Below are 19568 nucleotides of genomic sequence, written 5' to 3'. Positions count from 1 at the left end.
GAAATGACTTGCCGGTGGGGACTCAAATATAACACAATTATTTGATACCAATCAGAATCCAAATGAAATATGAAGAACATACATCTACTACAAGAGCAGTAATGTTGACACGGATTGCTTGGTGGAGTCTGAGCAGGGAAAAACATACTGTGTGAGTGCATGTCCATAACTGATGTTTTAGTCTGTCTTTCTCATTTGATTCCTCGTGACTGTACAACCCCATTTGTTATGTTGCATATTTTCCTCTTCTCTTTTCTGCAATCTATTGTCCAGCTTTTGGGCTGATCCCACCTCCATCACTTCATATTTTGCCTGGTGGTTGTTCGCTCTGCTTGCATGTAACTGTGTGGGTGGGTGTTAGAGGTTGTTTACTCTTGATGACAAATGTTTTATCATTCAAAACTGAAAGTGGCTTTTTTAAAATTCTGTTTGTTATTACTTGAATTATCAGAGCAAATGTTGCATTAAGTAAGGTTTATGGATGTTCTAGATTTGGTAGGTGCTGGTAAAGGTTGTTAAGCTGCAGATCCGAAATGTACATTTTTTTCCTATCCCCATAGACAATATTCATGTATTGAACTGTTCCAGTGGCCTTGAGGACTATGTGTGATATTACTGCAGATATGTTTTCCCAAACGTGTGTCTGATCAATGTGAATCATCCTCTCTTAGGACTCGTCTTCTCCATAATGTTTAACCAACATTTTAGCTTTTTAATTCTGTTAGCTAATTTTCTTCATGCTAAAATACAGATGATTCGAGAATCTTTCCCCTTCACTCCAAACCTAAGTTATAACTTTCTGACACTCAGCTGCTTCCTAGAGCTACCTAAATAACAACGCCTTCTTTTTTCCTTATAATTACATATATCACTGCAAAGATGGTTCAATCAATCAAACGAGGATCTCTCCAGATCTCTGTGCCATGAAATGTATTCAGCTTGTTTCAGACCCTCTTTTGCCAACCCCTGCAGACAGCTGTTACTCATTACAACTCCTTATAATACCCAATGCGTATTCAGCTGTTCGGAGTTAATAATACCTCCTTTCTTCCTTTCCCTTTCCTCCTAAAATTGCTGATAAGTAGGGCCCGATTCGGGGGGCGCTAGAGGGCGCACGAGCTAATGGCCGCACTTCTGTGAGGCTCTGGCTGCCTGGCCAGTAACATCCTGCATTCATCCTCTTACACTGGAGGTTGACGCCTGAAAAACACACCGAGGGTGGATACATGTGTGCTGCTGATATTGGCCGAGTTTGGTGACGATCCGAGGTCCGACGCCTGAGGATCGGCGAGGAGTGCACCCATCGGGAGAAGGCACTGCAGACGGCTGCTGCGGCGCCCCGGACGCCGACCAACGCGAGGCCGCGGCTTCCCACGAGGCGGCCGGGCCGTGAGGTTGTGGACTGAGGCCTGGGAGTCGGGCGGCCGGCGGGCGGGTCTCCGGATCCCGCCGGAGGTGAGTCTGGCCCCCATCAACCGGCACCGCAGCGAGTGGCAAGTCCAGAGACTGGCGCTGGGATCTGCGAGCTCCCCCGAGACGGACGCGGCGGGGGGGTAGTTTGCAGCCGGCCCTGCGGCGCGCCTGCCTACCGACCTCCCCCGGCTGAAGCTGCTGAGTGCACCGAGCGCCGGGGACGGACAGGGGCGTATCTCGCCACCTCAGACGGCGAGGGGCCAAGACACAGACCGGGGATCTATACCTGGGGATGGCTGCCGCTCCCGGGTCACCCAGCTTGGACTAACGGCGGAGGCCGCCATCACGCCCGGCCGTGCTGCACGCCGCCCTGCAGGCCTCTCTTGCACAGCTGCAGGACACTGCTGCCATCAGGACCTGCGGTAGCGAGGGCGGCGGCCCGTTAGCGGGGGCAGTTGTAGTGGTGCTGTGGGAGCGGGTTTGCCAACACGTCGCTGTACTGCCCTTCACCTTTTGTGCGCTATTGGCGCCAGAGACTACTTGGAACTGCGCGCATTGCCTGCGACCTGGCCGCCAACACGTGGGCCCTTACTGCGCTTTGAACACCGTAACTGAGGTGCAGAGGGGATCAAGAGGCCACTGGTAATCACTGACCTGCTCGTCTGCTTTTATTGCCTGGGGAGGCCTGCCACGTGGGTGACAGCCGGCAGGGCGCCATAGTCTGGAGGTGAGGAACCCTACTACTGCTAGCCGTTTACCTGCCCCGAATAGCGTCAACGCACTGGGCGCTATGGGTAAAAACGACGCAAAACAACCCAAACTGTCCTTTGAACCTGCAGTCGCCAAAAAACCAACGCGAGGCACCACAGGAACTGGTGGTGCTCCAGGTCCATCGAATGCAGAGTCATCCCCTGCACCTGTGACCCCAGAATTGCGACTGATTATCGACGAGATGCGGCAGGGCTTCGCGACAATCGTAGATAAGGTTGACCGCCTCTCTTCCAGGATGGACGGGGTAGCGCAGAAGATAGAAGTCCACGAGGAGCGACTGACAGAGACGGAACGACGCATATCCACTGCCGAAGACACAACCAACACTCACGAAACGCGCCTCAACCGTATGGATAACGTCCTCAGAGTGATTGCGGCTAAAAATGAGGAGTTGGAGGCGAGGAGCAGACGCAATAACATCCGCGTCACGGGAGTTCCGGAATCCACCAACACCGGACGAATGGAGGACTATGTGGAACGCATTCTGCTCGCCGCGGTGGGAAAAGAGGCCTTCTCCAATCAGTTCATTGTTGAGCGAGCACACCGCTCTCTTGGCCCGGTCCCCAAACCAGGGGCGCCGCCACGCCCTATTATTGCCAGGTTACTCAACTACCGTGATAGGGATGTGGCGCTGAGGGCGGCTCGTACAAACCGGAACCTGGCCTGTGATGGTGTTCAGTTCTCCCTGTATCCAGATTTCACACCCATGGTCCAGGACCAGCGGAGGAAATTTCTGGATGTGAAAAAGAAATTAAGGGATATGCAGGTGGATTATGCTCTTCTTTACCCGGCGCGTCTCAGGGTGACTCATCAGGGTAAACAACACTTCTTTACGACTCCGCAGCAAGCCGAGGACTACGTGAAGAGGCTCCGTGCTGCTAGAAGGGACAGGCGTGCGGATGAGGAGGTGGATGCAGACGGCAACCCGGCCGAGCAGGATGAGTCTTAATAATGTCCTGATGATTATTTGCTCGATGGCTCCTTGTTGCATTGTTGATATTTACTTTGGACACTGTTGCTTTGGGATACTGGTACCTACCTTTACAGCCTGCGGTGCCTATGATAACTGTTGACTTGCGACCTAGTCCAGCTTCTGGGCGATGGTGGGCGCTAGTGTGTTCTGCTCCGCAGCTGGGATGTGGCTGTTCATGCACTGTTGCACTGTGGTGCCGACTAAGAATGTGCAGTGATGGGAACTAGGGCGCCGAGCTGACATGGCACATCACTTTACCTGGGGTGCGGCTCAATTGGAGACGCAGCCGTCTTGATAGTTTGGCTATTGGGTTTTGTTGGATTGCTTGTGTCTGTTTTGAAGGCTCGTCCTTACACCCGGCAGGATGATCCTCCCTGCACGCGGGGACACGGACAGCTGCTCCACGGCCATAGAGACACTTTACGGAGTGAAGGCTAGATTGCCCAATGTACACTGTTGGATTGGTTTGGGGCTTGCGCGGGTTGGTGGAGCTGCAAGAGGTGAGAGTGGGAGGGGGCGGACCCAGGGCTGCTTCCCTTGTCCACACTGTTGACTTGGCCTGGTGATAGGCGTGAAGGAACTTGGAAGGTGTGTTTTGACGGCTGACACTTGCAGGATTTGTGTATGCCAGGCACCACCCCTTCTTCTCTGACTTCCCCGTATGCCACTTGCGGGGTGGGATGGGAATGCGGGGGTGTGTAGGTGTGTATCTCTAGTGCCTTCAGGAGGGGATACCCCACATGGTTTGACTACAGTTGCTGTTGTTGGGGATCGGGGTGGTGGGTGGGAATCTGGTACTGGCAAGTTTGGGTTGCTTCAGTGGGTTGGGGGTGGGGTAACGCTGTGGGAGTGGAGAAGGTGTGTGTGTAGGGGGGGGGGGACACATGTTGGGGTGGATGTTGTTAAGAATGGCAGGGGTATTGAGGGTAATGTACATGGTATGCATTCTGGTGCGGGAATGTTGGAGAATGTAGGCGTGTATGCACTTGCACAGAGATGGATTGTGGGGGCGGAGGTACTGTTACTGGGTGTGATCTTTCGTAGAGCTGGAGGGCTGGAGGTACGCATGCTCCATTATAGTGATGACGAGAGCGGGTGATAGCGCTTTATCCACTGTGTCCATATTGTCCTGGAACGTCCGAGGTCTCAATAACCCCCGAAAATGTAGGAATGTGATTGCATATTTGGACAGGAACAATGTGCAGATAGCAATGCTCCAGGAAACCCACCTGAGCCCATGCTGTGTCCCCAGGTTCGCAAGTAGATGGGCAAATGTGAGAGAATTTTCTTCCTATTCCACATATTCCAGGGGGGTGGCCATTCTGGTGGATAAACGACTGATGTTTCAGAAGATGGGGGTGGGTGCAGATAAGGAGGGGAGATATGTGTTCTTGTGGGGGCGGCTGGGTACTGATGTGATATTGTTTGTAAATTGCTACGCACCTAATGTTGACACACCAGGATTTTTCTTGTCATTGTGGGGTCATGTGCTTGAGACCGAGGCTACACACATTGTGTGGGGAGGTGACTTTAACCTCTCAATACATCCAGGGATGGACAGATCAGACGGTAGCGGACAGTATAACACAAAAGCTAGAGATGCGCTGCAGGGTATACTTACTGAGGCAGGGTTACTGGATAGTTGGAGACACTTACACCCGGGAACTAGGGAGGGCACCCACTTTACCACATACGCACGCTCATGGGCAAGAATCGATTATTGTTTCGTCTCTCGGGGCCTAGCTGGTGGTATCGTCCGGGTGAAGCATTTACCTCGCACGTATTCGGACCATTGCCCTGTAGTGGTGGTTATAGAGATACCTGGCTACGCAAGAGTACGGCCCCCGTGGAGACTTTTCCCGTCAGCCCTGCTTGATCCTATCTTTAAGCAGGAACTAGGAGAGGAAATTGAAGCCTTTTTCCCTAGGAACAAGGGATCTGTCGCCAAGGTCGAAACGATATGGGAAGCCTTTAAGGTTACCGTGAGGGGCGTCACTATATCCAAGAGCTGTGGAATACTACGAGAAATTGTACGTACATTGTCGGCTCTTGAAGCGGATCTCAAGTCGCTAGAGGCGGAAATGGTCAGGAATCCCTGTCCTACCCTAGAGAGGGCTTTTAGGACCAAACTGTCAGCCTATGAAGAGGAAGCGGCCAGAGAGGCGAAATTCCGAAGCAAATATTGGACCGCCAGACGATATTGCGAGGGGGATAGACCGGGAAAAGTTTTGGCAGCACTGACGCGGCATCAACGTTTTTCCACACATATTTTGGAGATCACTGATGGAGAGGGCAGGACCTACCGTGATACTAAAGGGATACAGGACACCTTCCTGCAGCATTACCAACGTTTATATTCAACACAACAGTCAGGTGAGGTGGAGTTTGGCAATTTCCTAGACGATATCGCACTCTGCTGGTTAAGTGATAGCGATAGGGCTTTCTTGGGATGCCCCTTCGAGCTGGACGAAATACGGGAGGCAATCATGTCGCTCAGTAATGGCAAGGCTGCGGGGCTTGACGGCCTTCCGGCTGAGTTTTATAAGTGCTATATCGACATCATGGCACCGGTGCTGAGGGAGGTGTTCGAAGAATCGCTAGAGGAGGGAATACTGCCAGGTTCCATGAGGGAGGTGGCGATCACATCGCTTCTGAAACCGGGAAAAAACCCAGCGGACACTGATGCATATAGGCCCCTGTCCTTGCTGAACTGTGATGCAAAGATTTTAGCAAAAGTACTTGCGACTAGGTTATCCCTCCTTATGAGTACCCTGGTCCTGCCGGATCAATCTGGATTCATCCCGGGGAGGGCTACATCCCACAACCTCCGCACATTATTCTCTCTCATACCCACCATATCACCTGAGCTACCGGTCGCTGCTGTCTTTTTAGACGCCACCAAGGCGTTTGACTCGGTGGAATGGGGATATCTCTTGTCCATATTGGGCAGAATGGGGTTCCCCCGTATATTCATCGCCTGGGTTACACTGCTGTACACTTCCCCAGTTGCCAGGGTCATCGTTAACGGTGCGTTGTCGGCACAGATGCCACTCACGAGGGGTACTAGGCAGGGATGCCCTTTATCACCCCTGCTCTTCGCCCTGTCCATCGAACCACTGGCCTGCAGGATCCGACAACTACATAAGGCCAGCGCCTTTAAGTTCAACCAAAGGCAGTTAGGCATATCCCTCTACGCGGATGACGTCACTTTATATGTGCGGCATCCACAGGACAACCTCAATCCACTGCTGAGGGAATTTGTTTTATTTGGAGGCATTTCTGGTGTGCACATCAATTGGAACAAGTCACAATTCTTTCCCCTCACGGCGTCAGTGACCCGCTTTGCGCTGGAGTACCCCTTGGAGTGGTGCGACTCTGACTTAAAATACCTGGGAATCGAGGTGTCGCTTAGCAGGGAGGACACGATTAGACTGAACTATGGGGTGGCAATCTCACAGTTGACTGACAATGTGACTCGCTGGATGGCCCTGCCGCTGTCGATGGCAGGCAGAGCCTCCCTGATAAAAATGGTCATTCTCCCACGGTTCTTATATCTATTCCAGAATGTACCTTATTACCCGGGGGCCTATTTCTTTAAGAGACTTCGCACTGAATTGCTACGCTTGTTCTGGGGAGGCAAGCAAGCGCGCCTAAGTTGGAATGTCCTCACACAGCCGTATGACAGAGGAGGTTTTGACGTTCCTGACCTGGAGGTGTACTACCTCAGCGCTCAAGCTCAGCATGCTTACCATTGGGTTCATCCTACTCCCTTCATGCCCCAGGTGGCTGCTGAGGACTGGATCGTTCATCCACTGCCGCTCAGGGGCATGCTGATGGGGCTGGTGGGAGATGTTGAGACGCCAGCTACCACTGTCACCTGCACCATAGATTCGTGGCGTAGGGTGACGAAACTACTGGGGGCTTCGATGCTCTACTCACCGGCAATGCCCCTTGCATATCACCCGAAACTGTCACTTCTGACGGAAGGTGGATTCCGCTCCATGTGCACCCGATTACGCCTTCTTACCTGGGGTGATCTGTTTCAGGATGGACGGTTCCGCACCAAGGAGCAGATATTCCAGACCGCCCAACCGACGCCAATGGAGTTGTTTTATTATATACGACTACGACAGGGCATGAGGGATATACTCCCCAGCTTTCCAGAAGAACCGAGCACGATCCTACCTATGCACATTTTGCTGGTGTCAGATGGCAGACATTTGGTGTCGAAATTGTATACCGCCATTCGTGAGCAGCGTCCCCCTGTAGTGGCCAAAGCGCGTGCCGCATGGGACTCCGAGCTCCCGTCTGCACTCACCGATGAACAATGGAAATATTGCTGCTCAGTCACTGCCAAAATCTCCTCCAGCTGTAGACTAAAAATTATACACTACAAATTCGTACAAAGATATTACTATACCCCTGTGCGTAAGCTACGATTTCACCTTTCGGAGGACGATAGATGTGCGAGATGTCGCGCGGAGGGCGCGGATTTCCTTCACTTGGCCTGGGAGTGTGGAGCGATTCAGGCATACTGGGAACAGGTTCACGCTGCGCTCCAAGTTATGATAGCTGGCCCTCTGCCCATGGACCCGGTGGTGATGCTGCTGGGTTACACCAGACATATTCCCAAGGCCGACCGTCGGTATGTTGATGTGGCATTGCTACTCGCGAAGAGAAGAATCGCGTGTAGGTGGGGGAGGGGGAGGGCGCCAAAATTTAAGGAATGGCTGGACGATCTCAAGTACTGCCAGGAACAGCATGGCGTTTATGCAGAACTAATGCCGGCCTGTTGTAAACCCAGCGATTTTTGGTCCCCACTGCAGGTGTACTGGCTGGCTCAGGCGAATCACGGCGACTCCTCTGGGGATGACGAGTCGATGCCGGACCCTTGAGCGTGCACGATTTCCTCACACCACGCCCACCACACTATAGATCACACGATGGGGAGGGCCAGTTCCGTCCTGACTGGGGTGAGATAACACGGCTACTGACGAGGTCCCGCTAGGTAGCCTGTAATGAGCATGATCCACTTATCATGGGGTACACGACTGGCTGCTATCCACTTTTGGAAACCTGGGAAATATTGGGCCGCTGGGAGTGACCCGACGTGCTGGTTCCTACAGCCGCCAGTTTTTTCAGTTAGCCTCGGTGCTACGGTGCGCTGAGCCCTGCACGTTGGGGCGCCCTGTTCAAGATTAACCTCCCGTGATCCACCACCAGAACACCCGACGGAATTGCGATTGCATGCTACATGTGTAACACGATACTTTATGGTGGGACGGGAAAAGTTGACTGGTAGATGCCGCTTCGACCGGGGAGGTGTGGTGACTAGTGGCGATTCCTGCCTGACCTACTAGACTGCCTGTGTATGACAGGTTGGGTCTAAAGTCCCCGCGACCTACGCCCCTGCTCGAATGGGGGGGCAAGATTCAGAGGGTTCTGTTCTTATTAATGTTTTGTTGTATTCCAGGAACCACTGTGAAATGCATGCATTGTACCAGCCCTCGTACAGTTGACCTCTGCCCTCTGTATGTACCATGTCCAGTAATGTATTGTCTTGATGCTGCATTGTCTTACGTGCCTCTAAGTTGTATGCCACTATTGAAAATAAAGGTTTAAAAAAAAAAAAAAAGTAGGGCCCGATTCACAGAATGAACTTAAGACTCAATCCTAAATTTACAACTGTTTTGAGTAAGTTCATTCTGTGAATACCAAAAGTAGTAAGTGCATTCTGTGAATGCCAAAAGTAGTAAGTTCATTCTGTGAATACCAAAAAGTAGTAAGTGCAATCTGTGAATACCAAAACAGTAGTACGTTTAGGATTGAGTCTTAAGTTCATTCTGAGAATCGGGCCCATAGTCACTAGTTAGAAAATGTTTTTTCTGGAAATAAGGCTCTTGCTTGGTCATAATGAGGTGTACTCCTTCTTTGTGAAATCCATATTAAATGCTTTAAGGATGATGTTTCGCAAAGCCAAGTCTGCTGCTCTGCTCAGCTGGACATCTCAGCTGCCTTTGGCACATTGCTCCTACAACATCTATTCTTTCTCAGGATGACCGACAGCGTTCAAGGACCTCTGGAATCCTAACACAGATGGAATCCACACCTTCCTTCTATCCATCTCTTTCTCCACCCACCATCGGTGTTCCGCAGGGATCATCTGATTGGTCCACCGCTTTTATTATCTACATTTCCCCTTTTGTTACACCCTTAGTCGCTCATTTTGTTTTCTACTCCAAGTGTGCGGCTGACAACTAAATCATTATCCAATTGAATAATGAGCAGATTCAGATAAAAAAGCTTTTTAAAAATGTCTTCTCGCTGATGCAGAATGGTTAGGGAATAACTCTTTGAATCATAACAGCAACAAGATTTAGGTATTAGTGCTAGATGGCACCCAGGCTTTTGGTCAGGCACCTGTTGGCCATCGACATGGGCTCAACATCAGTACCAACACGAGTGTGGAATGTAGGGTACATTTTCAATCCCATTCTTTACACTTGTAAGGTAGCAAATTGATATCTGCGTGCTTTCCAAGTCTAAAGCTCACACAGAAGATTATGTCCTTGCTTCCTACACAGCATTTTAAACCTGTAGTGCAGGATATTACAGCCTCCTACCTGCATAGCAGTAATTCTATTTATTTCAAGCGGTCAAAAGATGGTTGTCAGGCTTGTCCTGGGGTTGCCGTATAGAGAGCATGTTGTCTGACACCTAGGCAATTTGTACTTTCTTTGCTATTTATGTTATGAAGACTTTTATGTAGTGTGCTAGCATCCAATAGCAGTTAGCCATTTTTCATTGAAAGCAGGAGCTATACAGTAAACAATACAAAGTAACTCAACCAATGACATAAGACACATTTCTTTAGTAGTCCATCTTGTTGATGTAAACTCAGTGAACAATTAGTGAGACGGAGAAGCAGAAACATGAGGGGTAAGTTAACACCTTAGCTGCGTGTAAACATTTCTCCCCAGTGCTGCGCTGTCCATTAGAACTAGTGCTGAATGGACGTTCAATGGTCGTGCGCAGCACTGGGGAGGTAGCGCTGCTGACGACCATTGGCCGTCAGCAGCACTTAAGGGGTTAGGGAGCAGGAAGGAGTTATGTTATGTTATGTTAATGGGCATTTGTTGAGCGCACTGTCACCATGAGTTTCCTGGCGCTGATTGGACACTGAAACTGAGCAGGAGGGATTTTATTGGGGGTGTGAGAAGAGCAGAGTTTTTAGAGACTTCCTAAATGATACAAGGGAATATGAGGACTTAAGTGAGAGTGGGAAAGAGTTCCATAACTTGGGGGCCAGATGAAAAAAACTGTGGCCACCTAATTTGGTAAGTTTGAACCGGGGAATGGCTAGAAGCTGAAGGTGAATGGACCTCAAAATTCGGGAGGTGCAATAGGGGATGACCAGGGACTTCAGAAAAGCAGGAGAGGGACCAGTCAAGGCTTTGAAGACCAGGCAGCCGACCTTAAAGGCTATTCTTTCGCTAACTGGTAGCCAATGTAGTTGATGTAATAAAGGTTTGGCCGACTGCCATCTGGGGATTTTAGATGCCAGTCTGGCAGCCTGATTTTGAATGATCTGTAACCTGGACAGCAGGGATTTGGAAAGGCCGAGATACAAAGAATAGAAAAATCCAGACGAGACATCACCAATGCTATTAGGACTTGTAGCAGAGCTTCAGGGGTCAAGAGGTGGGCAGCTTTCCGTATCCTGTGTAGTTGGAACATGCAGGAAGATGTTACATCGCTCACCTGGGCCTTAAGAGTGAGCTCAGAGTCAATAATGACACCGAGACTCTTTACGCAGCCAGCAGGGGAAGGAGATGGACCAAGCTCAGATGGCCAGTATTGTGGGCCCCAGTGGGAAGCGCTTCTCCCAGGGAGGAGGAGCTCAGTTTTCCCAGGGTTGAGCTTTAGTTGATTTTGGTTCATCCAATGCTGGATGTGCATCATGACCGCCTTGAAGTTGGTGACGGCGTCAGGGGAGGAAAGGGGAAAAATAATTTGTAAATTGTCCGCGTAATTGAATACGGTGACGTCCCAACTGCCCAGGGAGTGGATAAGAGGCTAAAGGTACAAATTAAAAAGGAGGGGGGAGAGAGAAGAACCCTGGGAAACCCCGCAAGATGAAGGTGCCCTGGTGGCGCTGAAGGGACCCAAACTGACTGCTTGGAATCTACCCTCCAGGAAAGACTTGACCCAGGACAAGGCAGGCCCGCGGACTCCGGTGGACTCAACACGGTGGAGTAAGATGTTGTGGTCCACCGTGTCGAATGCCGCCGACAAATCAAGTAGGACCAATGCCTGGGGGCGACCTCTGTCGGCATTACATCTGAAGTTGTCCAACACAGCAAGGAGCACAGCCTCGGTGGAATTGGCTGGTCTGAAGCCGGCCTGGTTCATTTCCAGGAAGTTGGACTCCTCGATGAATTGCGAGAGGCAAGTAGTCACATGTGCCTCCAGGATTTTAGACAGGTAGGGCAAGAGAGAGATGGGCCGATAGTTGGCAAGGACCGCTGGGTCCGCGCCAGTTTTTTTTAGCAAGGGCACCAGTACAGCCTCCTTGAAAGATCTAGGGACTGTGCCGGAATTGAGGGAAGTGTTGAGTAGGGGTAGGATGCAGTGCGGAAAAGTATGACAGATGTCACGGAACACAGAAGGGGGACAGCAATCCTGGGGGAGCCAGATTTCACCCGAGTGGCCAGCTTAGCTAGGGAATCGGGGTCGAGTGTGGGAAAACAAGTCAAAGTGGAGGTGTTAATGGGAGGAGCTGCAGCTATTACTGAGAGAGGGGAGTGAGGGATGGAGTTTTTAATTGCCAAGATCTTGTTGATGAAAAAGGTGTTCAAGGCATTGCATGACTCTGCGGAAGGGGGCAGGTTCGGGAGTGTCCTGGTGTCCGATGTTAATCCGCTGAGGACCTTGAATATCTCTTTGGATTTGTTGGGGGCTGTTGATATTCTGTCCGAGAAGAAAGCAGACTTGGTTGTGATAATGGCTTTTTTATATGCTTTGCGTGCGAGCACGTACACCTCCCTGTCTGTACTGGAATAATTACGCCTCCACCTGCGCTCCAATTGGCGCAGCTCCAGGTGTTGTAATTTCAGTATTGCGTTGAACCATTTGTGGGATTTACTATGGCGTGAGCGGGGGAAACGGGACAGGAGGGCCAATTTATCACTAGCAGTAGTAAGCCAATAGGCAATATTAGCGTCCAGTGTGTTGACGCCTGGATTGTTACTGGGTGGGGGGTGAGTCTCCGCAAGGAAGGAGAGAAAGGCAGAGGAATCAAGAGCGTTCCATTTCCGAGCAATCCCGCCCTCCAGCGGGGGTGGCTTGACCAGGCCCTTTACAGAAATGGAGGAGTCGATCAACGAGTGATCAGACCAGACGCAGGGAGAGATATTCGGGCCAGTGAGCAATACCCCCTGCGTCCAAATGTAATCCAGGATGTGGCCCCCGGTGTGAGTGGGGGTGGTGACATGCTGGGTCAGGTTTAAACTGAGGAGTGCCTCGAACAATTCAGTAGCGTGGGGGCCTGCATCGGAATGGTTGAACTAGTAATTGAAATCACCGAACATGGCGATGCGAGCAGAAGAGGTCATCAGAGCGGCGAGCTGTTCGCTGAGGGCGGCAGGGAACAGGGGCATAGAGGTGGGGGGACGATATAGAACAATGAGAGTCAAGGCACCTGCTTCCGTTGCCAGGCTGATGACAAGATTATCAACCTCAGAAAGACATAGCGAGGAATACGCAATGAATGTCAGATCTTTCCGTATGATTGCCGCCACCCCCCCCGCCACGGCGAGCTGTAGGCCGGTTGGCATTCAACATGTAGTAGTTAGTGGGCAGGGCAGCCAGGATGTCAGGGAGGGAGAGGTCAGACAGCAGCAGGACATCGGGGTTCTCAGCTGTCAGAAGTAATAATTCTAGAAAACAACCGAATACGAGATGGTAGGTGTTTCCTAAAAGAGGTAAGGATTAGCTGAGTTCTGACATTTGTTGTTAGAGCGTTTCAAGCTGATATAGATCTTAAGAAGAAGCTGTTCAGGCAGAAAGTCATTTTTGGGGATTTCAATTCTCAAGTAATTCTTGCTGCTGAGATTCCTTTGGCATCTACATGGAAATTGATGTGGAAAGTAGAGAAGAATGACAAGAGGCGTTGTTAATGTTTATTTTCATTATATAACAGGCAAAATAGCTTAACTCACTGAACTCACTCTCGCAGTTCTGATTCAGACAGTGCTGTCTAATCAACAAGGCAATAGAGTGGTGCCCTGCCACCTGTGAGCCACCGCACAATGCCCATAACCTCTGCCCCCTCTGCTCTTAATTTCAATTAGCGGTGTTCATTAAAACAGAATGTTCTGTTTTTCAAGAACACTGCCAAAGCAGAGGGCACCCATTTCTGCTGCTCCACTCTCCAGGCTCCTGATGATGGGTAGAGGAGGAGGGCGAAGGGTCTGAGTCATGACTCATTTTCAAAGTGATTTTTAAGAGCGCGGCACTGTGCAAATGGATACCTGGGATGAGCATGGGGGAGGGTGTACTTGAACTACTCCCTCTCACACAAGCACCGTTCCATATTACTCAGTGACATACTGCACACGCCTCAGGCAGCACAGCATGTCTCCAAAAATGGTGCTGTCATGCCACTATCAGTGCACCCCTGTGCCCTAAAGGAATTCACACAGCGCAGCAGTGGCGAGATCTCAACTCCTGTTCAAGTCTCTGATAAGGTTGGTATACCAGCCCTATCAATGTCTTACGGTATGCCTTTCTCTTGCCTCTGCTGTCCTGTCTCTCTCTTTCTGCAGCACAGGAATTACGCCTTCCTGGTTCTTATGTTCATAGCCATGTTACAGCACTACTGCTGATTCGGAGATGTAACCATTACCATCAAAGGAATCATTATTGTTAATCTGTACATGTGCGAGTGAGTGTGTGAACTTGAGTGTGTGTGTGTAAGTGTAATTGTGAGTGAGTCAGTTAGAATCAGTGAGACATGCTGTGTGTGAGTGTGATTGTGCGCAAGATTGAGGTACAGTGAGAGATTGTGTGTTTGTGGGTAAAAGTGTGTGTGTTTGTGTGTAACTGAGATATTGAATATAAGTGAGTGCAACTGAAAATGAGAGACTGAAGGAGTAGGTGATGATAAATGAGAGATAGTATGAGTGAGTGTGAGTTAGAATGAGTGAGGGGTGAGAGAGTGTCTGAAACAGTGATAGGGTATTTGAGTGCCTTTGTGAGTGTGTTTCAGTGAGTGTGAGTTGGTGTCAATCAATAATAGTAGGTGATAGTGAATGTGTGTGTGCTTGTGAAAGTAAGTGAGTGATAGTGGGTGTGGTACATAAAAGAGTGAGTGAGTGGAGGAAAGTGAAAATGAATGAGAAAGTGGGAGAAAGAGTTTCAGGGTCAGTATAATAGTGTGAGTTTGTGAGTGAGCATGTTTTTGTGACTAAGGAAGTGAGAGACTGTAAGGGCGAACAATTGAGTTTGTGTGTCTTTGTGAGTGCATATGAACAATAATCTTTGAGTGAGACAGAGACTGCGAGTAAAAGTGTGAGAGAGTGAGAGTGAAAAAAGAGTGTGTGTGTGTGTAAATATGTTTGGGAGTGGAAGCGAGTATTGCATGGTGAGAATAAGCCAGTGAAGTTTAGTGACTGAGGGAGGCAGTTAAGGGAACCGGGAATAAAAGAGTGAGTAAAAAAGTGAGTAAAAGAGTGAGAGTGAGTGAATGAGGGTAAGTGAGATAGTGTGAGTGAATGTCAGTAAGGATGGGAGGGAGACAACGGGTATGAAATAATGAGTAGGTGTATGAGAGTGATTTTGAGAGCATTTCAGTTAGTGAGAGCGCATGAGAATAAATTAGAGTGGTTGCAAGTGAGCAGGTGTGAGTGAGAGCAAGTGTGTAACCGAAAGAATGAGGGAGAGAGGTTGAAAATGAGTATGAATGAGAATGTGAGCGAGTGAATGAGATTTGTGTGTGAGTGTAGGGAAGTGAGGGAGAGTATGGATGGGTTAAAGGCCATTTGTGAGTGAAAATCAGTGAATGATAGAGAGGAGAAAATGAGAGTGTGAACAAGAGTGAGAGTGTGAGAGTAAGAGAGACTGTGTAAGTATGTTTTGGGAGCGAGTTTGAGTGAGAATTGGTGAGTAACATTGACATTGAAGGAGAAAGTGAGGAAGTATGAATGTGAGTGAGTTACAATGAATGTGAGTGAGAATGTGTGCATGTTATGTTAGCATTTCTTGCACTTGCCAAGGCCTACTCAAGGTAATTCTTTGCTTATGGAGGCACCCACAGCAACATGCTGGTTCTGGCACAGTGTAGGCAATTCTTAGCATTAGTAAGAGTCACAATTGCATATGGCAAGGTCGAATTTTCTCCCTGACAAACTGGGGGTATTTCCTTCACATATGGAGCACATATTGCTTGTGGCTGGTAGCAATGGGAAAATTCTAGTACTGACAAATGGTATGTAAAACTGGGCATACAGGGGTACTCATAGCATATGCATGGCACCCATGATAAAAGATTTACAACAGCGCTCTGGTAGTAATTTGTCAAATAGAGGGTCCCACCCCATAGCAAATGTTGAAAAAATGAGTGGAAAGTGTTGCGCTTTGTTGGAACACCTTGAAATTTCAGAGATAGGGGAAACAATAGTCAAGTGCCAAGACAGCTTTTTAAACGTGAACACATGGGAGGCAAACTTACTGAAAAGGTACTTATATGCCTGGAAAGTGCTGACACCAAAATTAAATCTGTTTTGCAACGTACAGCTGAGTGGTCGATCTATTTCATAAGAAAATTGTTTCACGACATACAAAAAATATTTGTAAAACCAGCTCTGCACTAGATGCTGATTTGTTAAGCATCCACATTCAAATACAAGTATTGACAAATAAGATAGCTGTGGCTCTTGTTTAGAAAGTCATAGTAACACACCGAACAAGTACATTTACAGCCTTGCAAGATTCTGTCATTCAACTCGGGTACAATACAGGTGGCTATGGTGCAAGTTGCGCTCAGAGGGACAACATAGGCAGCGGCATGGCACTCTCCATCAGTCACAGAAGAGGTACAGAAGTGTAGAGCAGGCATCAGTAGTGTAAATGTATATCACAGTGCTGCCAGAGAAGCTTACAAGTTTACAGTAAGAAATTGGGTTATTCGTTTAGAGGGGTCGAAGCCCCACTAAAATTATAATTGCAATCCTTATCAGGGTGAACCACAAAAGTCACTAAATAAATCTGTGATTGACCCTTTAATAGCTTGGCACAAAGGCATTGTGAAGGACCCACCTTGAGCTTAAAGTCTTTTGTGGTCTTCTTAATTTTAACCTCTGGCTCACATGTCATTGGAAGACAAACACAAACATTAATAAACAGTGCAAATGAATGACCATGAAATAGAGATGGTGAAGGTTAAAGGGTGCCAAAGAAGCTATCAATGCCAACCAACAGAAAGAGAAATTATAAACAATGACAAATAAAAAATAATTTAGTGGCACGGGAAGTGATAGATCATAAAGTAATGAAAGCCAACTGCAAATAACGGAAGAAAGAAGGAACGGAAAAAGGAGGATGGAAAGAAGGTAAAAAAATGGAAAAGAGGAACGAAAAATAGAACGGAACATAGAAAAAGGAAGGAAGGAAAGAAAGAAAAATAACAAAAGAATTGTAAAATGGCTGCAAGGAGAAGAAAGAAAGGACAAAAATAAAAGTAAACATAAAAGGAGGGGAACAAAGTAGGAAAATAGAATGAAATAATGGAAACAAGAAATTAGAGACAAGAATACGAAAAGAAGGAAATGCAGAAAGTAGGGGGTTTCAAGAAGTAAGGAAGGTGTTGAAAATTGGGTTACTGGTTGAGGAGTATGAAACCCTACTCAAGTAGCAACCACCAATATTGTCCGAGTGAAACACAAGCATACCCCAAATTAGCCTGTTTTCAACCATCTGGTTGCATGGCACAAACGCAGTCAGGTTTAACTTAGAAGCAATGTTTAAAGTATTTATGAAGCACTTAAACAATTATAATGAGCAAACACAACACAAGAAACATCCCTTACCAATCTAGAAAAATAGAGTTAAAATGCAAAAAATTATGTGAGACCAAAACAACAAAAATCCAATCAATAGAACCAGAAATATACAGTTTTAAAGATTTTAAAAAAATATCTTTTTATTAAGTAGTGTATTACATCAAGTAAAGGCAGTGTAAGCCACACTCAGGGGGACTGAACTTCGCTGGCTACCTTTTGCCCCAGCTCATGAGGTGCATGTTATTCTCTAGGGAGAGTGGTTCACAGCCCACTTGCGGGGTTGAGTTGCCCTTTACCCTCCCTTTCTCTCTTCTCTTTTTTTTTAAAGAATTTTTTATTAATCATTTTAAACCAGCATGTCATCAAATCAAAAATGCGGGCCCGATCTTCTGGCAGACAACCCAGCACTTATCATACAATACAGAATGAGTCAGTTCACAGCATGCACCCCCTAACTCCCCCACCCACTTCCCTCTCTACCTCCACCCCCCTTGTCAGTGTGCCCCTGTATACTATCCAACAACTAGACTTATAGTTCCCTGCGCCTTGAGAAAATTAACATACATCCATGATGAGTAACATTATCACTGATCTCAAATAACAGAAGGTCCCATTAGGGTACTCACATGTACACCAGGACCCTGTCTTAATCATGCAGCATTTTCCAATGTGTCGTGCAGGAACTGATTCCTCCTAAATGGCGCTCAAGTGTCCCCATCCAAATCATTCACCTCAGCATTCCCCGGGGGCCCCCACCCTGGCCACCGCACTCTGGTCTACATCTGCCTGTATCCCCTCCCCTCATCCAGCTCTACCGGGGATTGGAGCTCCGCCACCAATGCCCCCCACGCCCTCGCTGCCTCCAGTGCCCTGTCATTGGAGAAATGCCTGGCCAGTTGTAGACGAAGCGTCCCCTAAGCTTCCCCCGCATCTCATCTCATGAAGTCTGCCTTCCATCTGCAGAAGCTAAGACCTGCTCTCGCCTTCCAGTGCATGGTAAGCTCCCTTTTCGCCATTATCAAGCCCAAATCATAAAATTTGCTAGTAACTTTGGTGCTGGGGGTATGCGGGAACCAAAGCAGAAGACAAGTCCCCATCTCCGCCTCCAGCTCGCGCCCTGTCACTTGAATCAAGCACTCCACCACATCTGCCCAGTATGTGCCCAACCGGGTCCCTCCAAAATACTGCTGAATCTTGACTGGTGTTAAATAGGCCCTGTGCAAAGTATATAATTGGACCAGTTGGAACCTGGCATTGCGCGTGCCCTTCCAAGCCCACCTCAACAGCTGTGGCCACGTCGTCTCGGGGATGACCCCACTAAGATCTTCCTCCCATTTACCCTTCAACTCTCTGTGGATAACCGCCTATACAGGCAAGTAATAGCTTTGAACGTGCCCGCCGCCATAGTGACGTATTGGCACCCCAACGAAGTTGGGGGTTCCGACAGTCCCATCTTCCACTGTTTCTGGATTCCCATTACAAGGGCAGCGTGCAATAAATAATTCTCCCTCGGCAGATCAAAAGCGCTCTGCAATTTCTGGAAGGACAACAAAACCCCATCCCTATACAAGTCTCCAATCATGTGGATCCCACACTCCTCCCAGCCAGCCAACGCCGACCATGAGGGAGGGCCGTGCATATTCCCAAAGGGATTTCTGGAGCATATAGGGCCTTAAAACCCGCCTGTTTCTGACTGTGTATCCAGCACATCCGAAGAGTGCACTCCTCGAGGGTGATCTGGTCGAGCCTGATCTTCTGCTGGAGCACAATGAATGACAGCACATGACGAGGGATAACCCTACCCCGCAATCCGTCTGGGCCTCTAAACTCGCGGGCCACAGCCTGAGTGAGCCATTGCAGCTGTGCCGCCAAGTAGTACTACTCAAAGTCTGGGGCTGCCAGCCCCCCCTCCTCTCTCGGCCTCATTAGGGTGGCTAGCGCCACCCGCCTTCTACCGGATCCCCCAAAAAACCCTGTCATCAGCGCCCGGAGCATCTTAAAAAAGGAGACAGGGGGGGCGTGGCCAAGATGTCGGAAAAAGGAGGATGGAAAGTGAGAGGACGCTTCTTCTCGCAGCTCCCCAATCCATCTAGGCCCAAGCCCTGAAATATAGCTTTTTCTCCACCGCCAGAGCTCGGCGGCGCAGGGAGAGGTGGCGTAAACAGACATGAAGACCCTGGTCTGGATCTGGTCTCAAAATAGCCTCAGGACAGCCTGCCGGACGGCATTGGAGGTCCGGACGGGGAGTCGGAGGAGAAAGAGGCCGACCCCCGAAGCACGTAGGAAGGCGACGGAACAACCACACGCCGCGCCCACCATCGTCCAGCGTGCACCGACGGAGGAAGGATTGC

This window comes from Lissotriton vulgaris, chromosome 7 (genome assembly GCF_964263255.1).
Source record: "Lissotriton vulgaris chromosome 7, aLisVul1.2, whole genome shotgun sequence".
Classification (NCBI taxonomy): Eukaryota; Metazoa; Chordata; class Amphibia; order Caudata; family Salamandridae; genus Lissotriton; species Lissotriton vulgaris.
The sequence above is the reverse complement of the archived record's forward strand: the minus strand, read 5'-3'. Positions refer to the sequence as shown.